A 7,225-nucleotide genomic window follows, 5' to 3' on the forward strand; every position below is an offset into this window, starting at 1 on the left:
AATTTTCTAGGTCTTTTGTGTTCTTGGAACTCTCCTGAGGTGCCAGACCTCATTTGCTTGGTACTTGTGAGTGCCAGGCTTTGCTGCCTCCAAGCAGAATTTGGGGTTTGAAGCACTGTCCAAAATGATGAACAGCTGAACTCCAGCGTGAATGTTCAGAGCAGCATCACCAACACTTGTCTGAGGGCTCTTTCTCCTCTGCTTTTAGCAAATTACTCCTTTAATCCATCTCTGGCTGCTCTGTGTCCTGAAATTTCAAGAAAGCAACTTGTTCTCACTCAGGAGGAAGAGCTAATATTAAACCAGCAAACAGTTTCTTCTCCCCCCTTTGTGAAAGAGGAAAATATGCAAGTGCTTTCCCGAGCAGATTTCTCTGTTCATTTGCACACACTTGAGAAAAGTGCATTTAATTAGGATTAGCAAGTCTCTAAATTGCAGATGGTTCTCAGGGGAAAAAAATAGTTATGAGAGCATTCATGACATTAAAATCAGTACATTTAATTCAATTTCATTTTAATATTAATTCATAACATCTAAAGTAGTAGTTCCTACTGAAGATACTCATGTGATCCAGGATTACTGGGGAAAATGAGATCTGGCAGTTCCGAGCGGGCTCCAGCACGATTACCACGTGTAATTATGCAGATTGGGTAATCACTGCTAATTGCAAGGATGCCCATTTTGAGGGTCAGGTGTGTGATAAGTTTTATTTTGTTCGGAGTTCTTTGTTGTGAGTCCAGGATTGGGTCAGGGGTGAGTGAGGCCAGAGCCGGGAGTGAGGGGAGCAGCTGGAGCAGAATTCCACGGAGGAGGAATGAGCTGCGGGGCGAACGTGGCATTGCAAAACACAAAATATTCCACTTCCACACTTCTCCTTCCTGAAGGATCCGAAGGGGAAGGTGAGGTGTCCTCCCTGACCATCCTCACTGTGGCATCAGTTCTGCCTGGGCTGTCCCAGCAGCTTTTTATTCTCATGTGTGGGTGAAATCAAAGCACCCCAATCCACTCCAGCCCTTTCTGCAGGAAATCTGCATTTTGGGAATAGGATTCCCTCTCCTGAAGTTTTCCCCCTTTGCTTCCCCTCCGTTTATACCTCTCCCCACACTCAGAACTCCACCTGCAGCCTCCAGGAGCTCACCTGGGCTGTTGTGACACCTCCCAAATGTCCCTGAGCCTCCGGAGGATGCGGAGAGGCTCCCGCGCCCCGTGTGTGCCGCATCCCGAGAGAATCCCGGGGGCACCGCTGCTCCAGGGGCGGGAAGGGCTCCGAGAGCAGCATCCCAGTGCCAGGGCTCTGGGAACGGCATTCCCGGTGCCAGGGCAGGGCTTTGGGGCAGCATTCCCTGTGCCAGGGCTCTGGGAACACCATTCCCGGTGCCAGGGCTCTGGGATCACCATTCCCGGTGCCAGGGCAGGGCTTTGGGGCAGCATTCCCGTGTCGGGGCTCTGGGATCACCATTCCCGGTGCCAGGGCTCTGGAGCAGCATTCCCAGTGCCAGGGGAAAAGCACTGGAGCATCATTCCCGGTGCCAGGGCTCTGGGGACACCGTTCCTGATGCCAGGGCAGGGCTCTATTCCCATGCCAGGGCTCTGGGGATATCCTTCCCAGTGCCAATGCTCTGGAGCAGCATTCCTGGTGCCAGGGCTCTGGAACACCGTTCCCGTGCTGGGGCTCTGGAGCAGCATTCCCGGTGCCAGGGGAAAAGCTCTGGAGCATCATTCCCGTGCCAGGGCTCTGGAACACCATTCCCGATGCCAGGGCAGGGCTCTGGAACACTATTCCCGGTGCCAGGGCAGGGCTCTGGAGCATCATTCCCGTGCCAGGGCTCCGGAGCAGCATTCCCGGTGCCAGAGCTCTGGGACACCGTTCCTGGTACCAGGGCAGGGATCTATTCCCATGCCAAGGATCTGGGGATACCCTTCCCGGTGCCAATGCTCTGGAGCATCATTCCCGGTGCCAGGGCTCCGGAGCACCATTCCCGGTGCCAGGGCAGGGCTCTGGAACACCACTCCCGTGCCGGGGCTCCGGTACATCCCTCCGGTGCGGGTCCCGCTGTCCCGGGGCCGTGCCCAGCATTAGGTGGCGGTGTCGGCCAAGCAGCGCCGCCGGAGCCGCGGCGCACCCCGAGCCCCGCTGCCCGAAAATTCCCCGATTAACCCGAAAAAGAGAAAAGCAGCCGAGGAAACCAGCGAGCCCCGCGGGGGAAAGGCGCGGAGCCGATCCGTGAGCGGGAATCGTGAGAACTTCCTCACACAACTTTCTACAAACAACCTATTGTTTTACATTCCTTCATAGAGACAAAGAAATTTAATATACTAGTAATTTATATATATATATGGTATATAACATACCAGTGTTGTTAGAGAGGTAACACATTCACCCTGCAATTCACTATCACCTTTAAAAAAATATAAATGTTAGAATCAGAAATAGAACTTCCTCTTTTTTACCTTTACAATAACAACAACTCACGTCGTGCTTTCACGTGCCATAGAGTAACAGGACACTTCACCAGGACAGAACCTTCTGCGGGAGCAAATTCAGCTGGATAAATAATTGTGGGGCACGCTGGCATTTAAAACTCACTTTGCTCATGTGAAATGTTTTCATTAATCCTCTCTGAAAGTCATGACCTAATTACTGATTTTTTTTTTTTTTTGGTCGAATAATTACAAAGAATTTTGCTGTGATTTCATCCCTTCAGTGGCACAAGTGGGAAAGAGAACAGCAGAGTCTGAGTTACCCACCTAAGCCAAGGAAACCACAGGCTCCTTGGCTTACTGATAATTCTGGAAAATCAGGAAAGAGCTTGCACTTAAAGCAAAAAAAAAAAAAAATCACATTTTGTAATGAAATATTATTTCAGTTTAGGGTAGTTCTGAATTTTTAATATATATATGTATGCTCTCAAAAGTCTAATTAAACATTGCTAAATAAAGTAGATCTGAGCAAACCCAATGAAATTTTAATGTCAAAGTTGAGCATAATTTGGGAAAAGAAGATCAGAACTGAGTGAAATGATAATTAATGCTGAAATACATTTTCACCAAACTTGATTTTTTTTGCCTTCTGTTTCTTTACAGCTCTCTCCCACCAGAAGCTCCTGAAACCTCCCAAATTTCCAGCAGCAGCCCAGGATATTCCCAACCTCTGGGATGGTTCCTGCTCCCACTGGTAACTCTGGATTGTCCAGGGAACATTTCCAGGCTCAGTTTTTGGGGTTTTTCCACCTCTGTGGAACACCTGCCCCGTGTGTTCACGGAGGGGCTGAGGATGAGACTTGGCATTCTTTAATTTCAGTTTCCTTAGGTTCCCTGCAGTGCTGGTTTGGGGCTGGATTTCTGCTCTCCCTCCAGCTGTTCCATCGGGTTCAAAGGTAATTTTTAACTCAGCATTTCTCTCAAAGTGATCTTGTTAAAGTCTCTTTTGGCAGAACCTAAATCTGGGCCTTTGACATTTTGACAGAATCTGTTTTCAGGTTGAAAAATCTCTTTCCTGATAAGATTTTGGGTTGTTTTCCTGTTTGACTCCAAAAGCCTGAGCTGATCATCTTTAAAGCATTAGCACAATTGCTTACAGATGGACTTCTCATATAAAAATGTGATTTCCCCCTTCTCCAACCAGGCATTATTGCTGTTTGCCTGGGCTCAGGGGCTTCTCCTTTTGTTAATTTAACCTCAATATGTTCTGGATGAGTTTAGCCAGAGCTATTGGTGTTTTATTAGCTTGGAAAAAACAAGCAAACAAAATTCTTTAACGCTTGTGACACTGTCCAGCTTTTGTCAGTTAAAGGGGAATATTGAATACACTGGTGCACGAAATGCTTTGGATTTGGTTTTGGATTTTTTTTTTTTTTTAAAGATTTGTTAATGATTTTTGGCACTGGGTTTATAGAGCCCAGTCTCAGGACACCTTAATCTCTCCTTAGCTGCCCCACAGCCCTGGCCTGCACACTCAGAAATCCAGATTCAGTGGATTTGGTTGTGAATGCTTTAAAAGTAGAAATAAGTGATAGTTGGACAGCAAAAAGCACTTTTTTGTGGAAGGCCAAAAAGTGGCCTGGTAAGCAAGGAGCTGGAGCTGTACTTGCATCATTATAAATTCGAGTATTAACGGAAAGCTGGCACCCATTTCTAAGCACAGAAGTGTATTTAAGGTGGATTTCTCTGGGAAATCTGTCTTTCATGTAGTTTAATATTTCTTTGGTGCAGTGCCACCTGAAATGCCCATCCCCAGTGGTGCACCCTGCTCTGCCAGGTCCCTGGCATTTTTCTGTTGGTTCAGGCTGGGGACACACTGTCCAACGTAGGTGACAGATATTGGCACGTTATTGTAAATCCAGCACAGGTAGTTTGTGGTATTTAATGTTTGTACCATCCCACTGAGGGCAGAGCCCCACACGCTGCCCTGCAGGACAGAGCTGCGGCAGGGCAGCAGAACATGTTAGAGATAAACAGAATAAACAGCCTTGAAACAGCACAGACCAATTATGGCTTCTGCTTTGGCAGCGGGGCAGAAAGACAGAGACTTTCTACAATTTGGGATCATCAATAACACAGATTCCAACAGGGACAGGACAGGGACAGGGGCTGTGTGTGCAGGGCCACCAGCGCCAGGGGCCCTTCTGTGCTTGGAGGCTGCAGAGCAAAGTGTGGGTCACACAGCCACGGGGTGGGATCGGGGTGGGATTGGGATGGGGTCAGGATGGGGTCAGGATGGGATTGGGATGGGATCAGGAGGGGATCGGGGTGGGACGGGCTGGGATCGGGGTGGGATCATCACCCACCTGCAGCAGGTGACACAGGAACTCATCCAGGTGGCTTTGGGGTGTCTCCATTCCCTCCCTGGAGCTGTTCCCGAGCTCTGCCCCCCACCACAGAGAGTTTGTCCTGATGTTGAGGTGGAACCTGTTTGGTTTGGTTTCTGTTCCTTGTTCCTCATCCCACTCTGTTCCATCCCTCATCCCCCATCCCCGTTCCTCATGCCCTGGTACCACTGGGAAGAGCCTGGCACCCCTCCTGGCACTGATTGGAGATATTTCCATGGGTGGTGGGCTGCCCTCTGTGCTGTCTCTCCTCCTGTTCCTCCCCTCATGCCCCTGAGCTGTGTGCCCTCCCTGGTGCCAGGCTCTGCCCCATGCCCAGCCTGTCCCCCCGAGCCCTGGTGCTCCTCAGCCCCCTCTGCCAGACCCCTGCAGCTGTAAAACCCTCAGCAAAGGTAGGCAGAATTAAATGTATTCCTCAATGGTTGAATAATGTAATATTCGTGTTGTACACAAAAGAATCACAAACCACCCAGCCTGATTCTCCTATGAAAACATTTAACTTTTATTAAATCAAGACAGTTTTGAGGAGCAGCAAAAAAAAAAAAAAAAAAAAGAAAGAAAAATGAAAGCAAAAAAACCAACTGAACCAGCTTTCAAAGCTGCCCTGTAGCCAAAACATCCATCTGAGGAGCTGAAGGGTTGCTTTTGTTTGTTTGTTTGTTTGTTTGTTTGTTCTTCTGCTGGAGTGAATCACCAATAATTAAAAAAACAACAACAAAAAAGCGAGAGGAGCGAGTTCAAACCCTTGGAATAAATCAGAGCTGTCTCTTCAGGCTGCTGGGAGCTGCCTCCAGCTGCTTTGGCGCCTCCAGGATTTGGGAATGCTGTGCTGGGGGCAGCAGGGCTCTGGCATGGGGGGATGAGGATCCCTGGGGATTTCTGGGGATTTCTGGGGATCTCTGATGATCCCTGGGGATTCCTGCTGATCCCTGGGGACCCCTGTGGAGATGAGTGGATCCCTGTGGATCTCTGCTGACCCCCGTGGATCTCTGCGGATCTCTGTGGCTTCAGTGGATCCTTGTGGATCTCTGCTGATCCCTGTGGATCCCAACCCCAGCCCCACATCCCATGGGGCCATAGGCAGGTGAAACCCCCTCCCAGCCCAGCAAATTTCAGCTCTGTGGGGCACTGAAATCTTTGGGGTCAGAGCTGAGCCTCCCTCCCTGCAGGATCCGATCCCTCCCTATCCAACATTCCCTATCCAACATTCCCTATCCAATCCAACATTCCCAATCCCACATTCCCAATCCCACATTCCCAATCCAACATTCCCAATCCAACATTCCCAGTCCAACATTCCCAATCCAACATTCCCAATCCAACATTCCCAATCCAACATTCCCAATCCCACATTCCCTATCCAACATTCCCTATCCATCAAACATTCCCAATCCGACATTCCCAACCCAACATTCCCTATCCCACATTCCCTGTCCAACATTCCCAATCCAACATTCCCAATCCCACATTCCCAATCCAACATTCCCTGTCCAACATTCCCAATCCCACATTCCCAATCCCACATTCCCAATCCAACATTCCCAATCCAACATTCCCAGTCCAACATTCCCAATCCAACATTCCCAATCCAACATTCCCAATCCAACATTCCCAATCCCACATTCCCTATCCAACATTCCCTATCCATCAAACATTCCCAATCCGACATTCCCAACCCAACATTCCCTATCCCACACTCCCTGTCCAACATTCCCTGTCCAACATTCCCAATCCCACATTCCCTGTCCAACATTCCCGAGCCATTTTTCCCTCCTGGGAAGGGGCAGAGGACCCGGGCTGGAGTTCAGCCAGCGAGGCGAGACAAAGCCCAGGGGAAGGAGCAAACCTGGATTGGCAGACAGCAAGATAAATTGGATGATCTAATAGTCCTTTTCCATCTCCAAGTTTTATGATTAATTTGTTATTTTAGCCATCTATATATATTTTTTATTTTACCCTAGAGGGGTTTCTTGAAATGTGTGCAATATATTCCTTTTTTTTTTTTTTTTTTTTAATCACTTAAGAAAAAACAAAAAGAAGAGGTCGGTGTTGCAGGATCGGAGGACCACAGGATTTATTCAGCATTTAAGGGATGGGTGTGTCCCCCCACCCCATAAATAACCCCACAGCCAGAGAAGGGAGAGGGAAAAATTGGGAGAAACCAACACAGGTTGATCGTGTTGCTTTTCCCCCCTTCTTTTTCTTACTTTAAATTATTATTATGAAAGGGAAAAGAGCTCGTAGAAATCCTGTGTGAGTTTTACTGAAACAGGCACATTCCTGTGGTTTTTTTCACTCCCACAGCCTCTCCAGGTCAGTCTTTTTCTCTCTCTGCAGAGAAAGAAAGGCAAAAAAAAAAAAAAAGAACGAAAGAAAAGAAAAACCCACACAAAAATCAA

This window comes from Taeniopygia guttata, chromosome 20 (assembly GCF_048771995.1).
Source record: "Taeniopygia guttata chromosome 20, bTaeGut7.mat, whole genome shotgun sequence".
Classification (NCBI taxonomy): Eukaryota; Metazoa; Chordata; class Aves; order Passeriformes; family Estrildidae; genus Taeniopygia; species Taeniopygia guttata.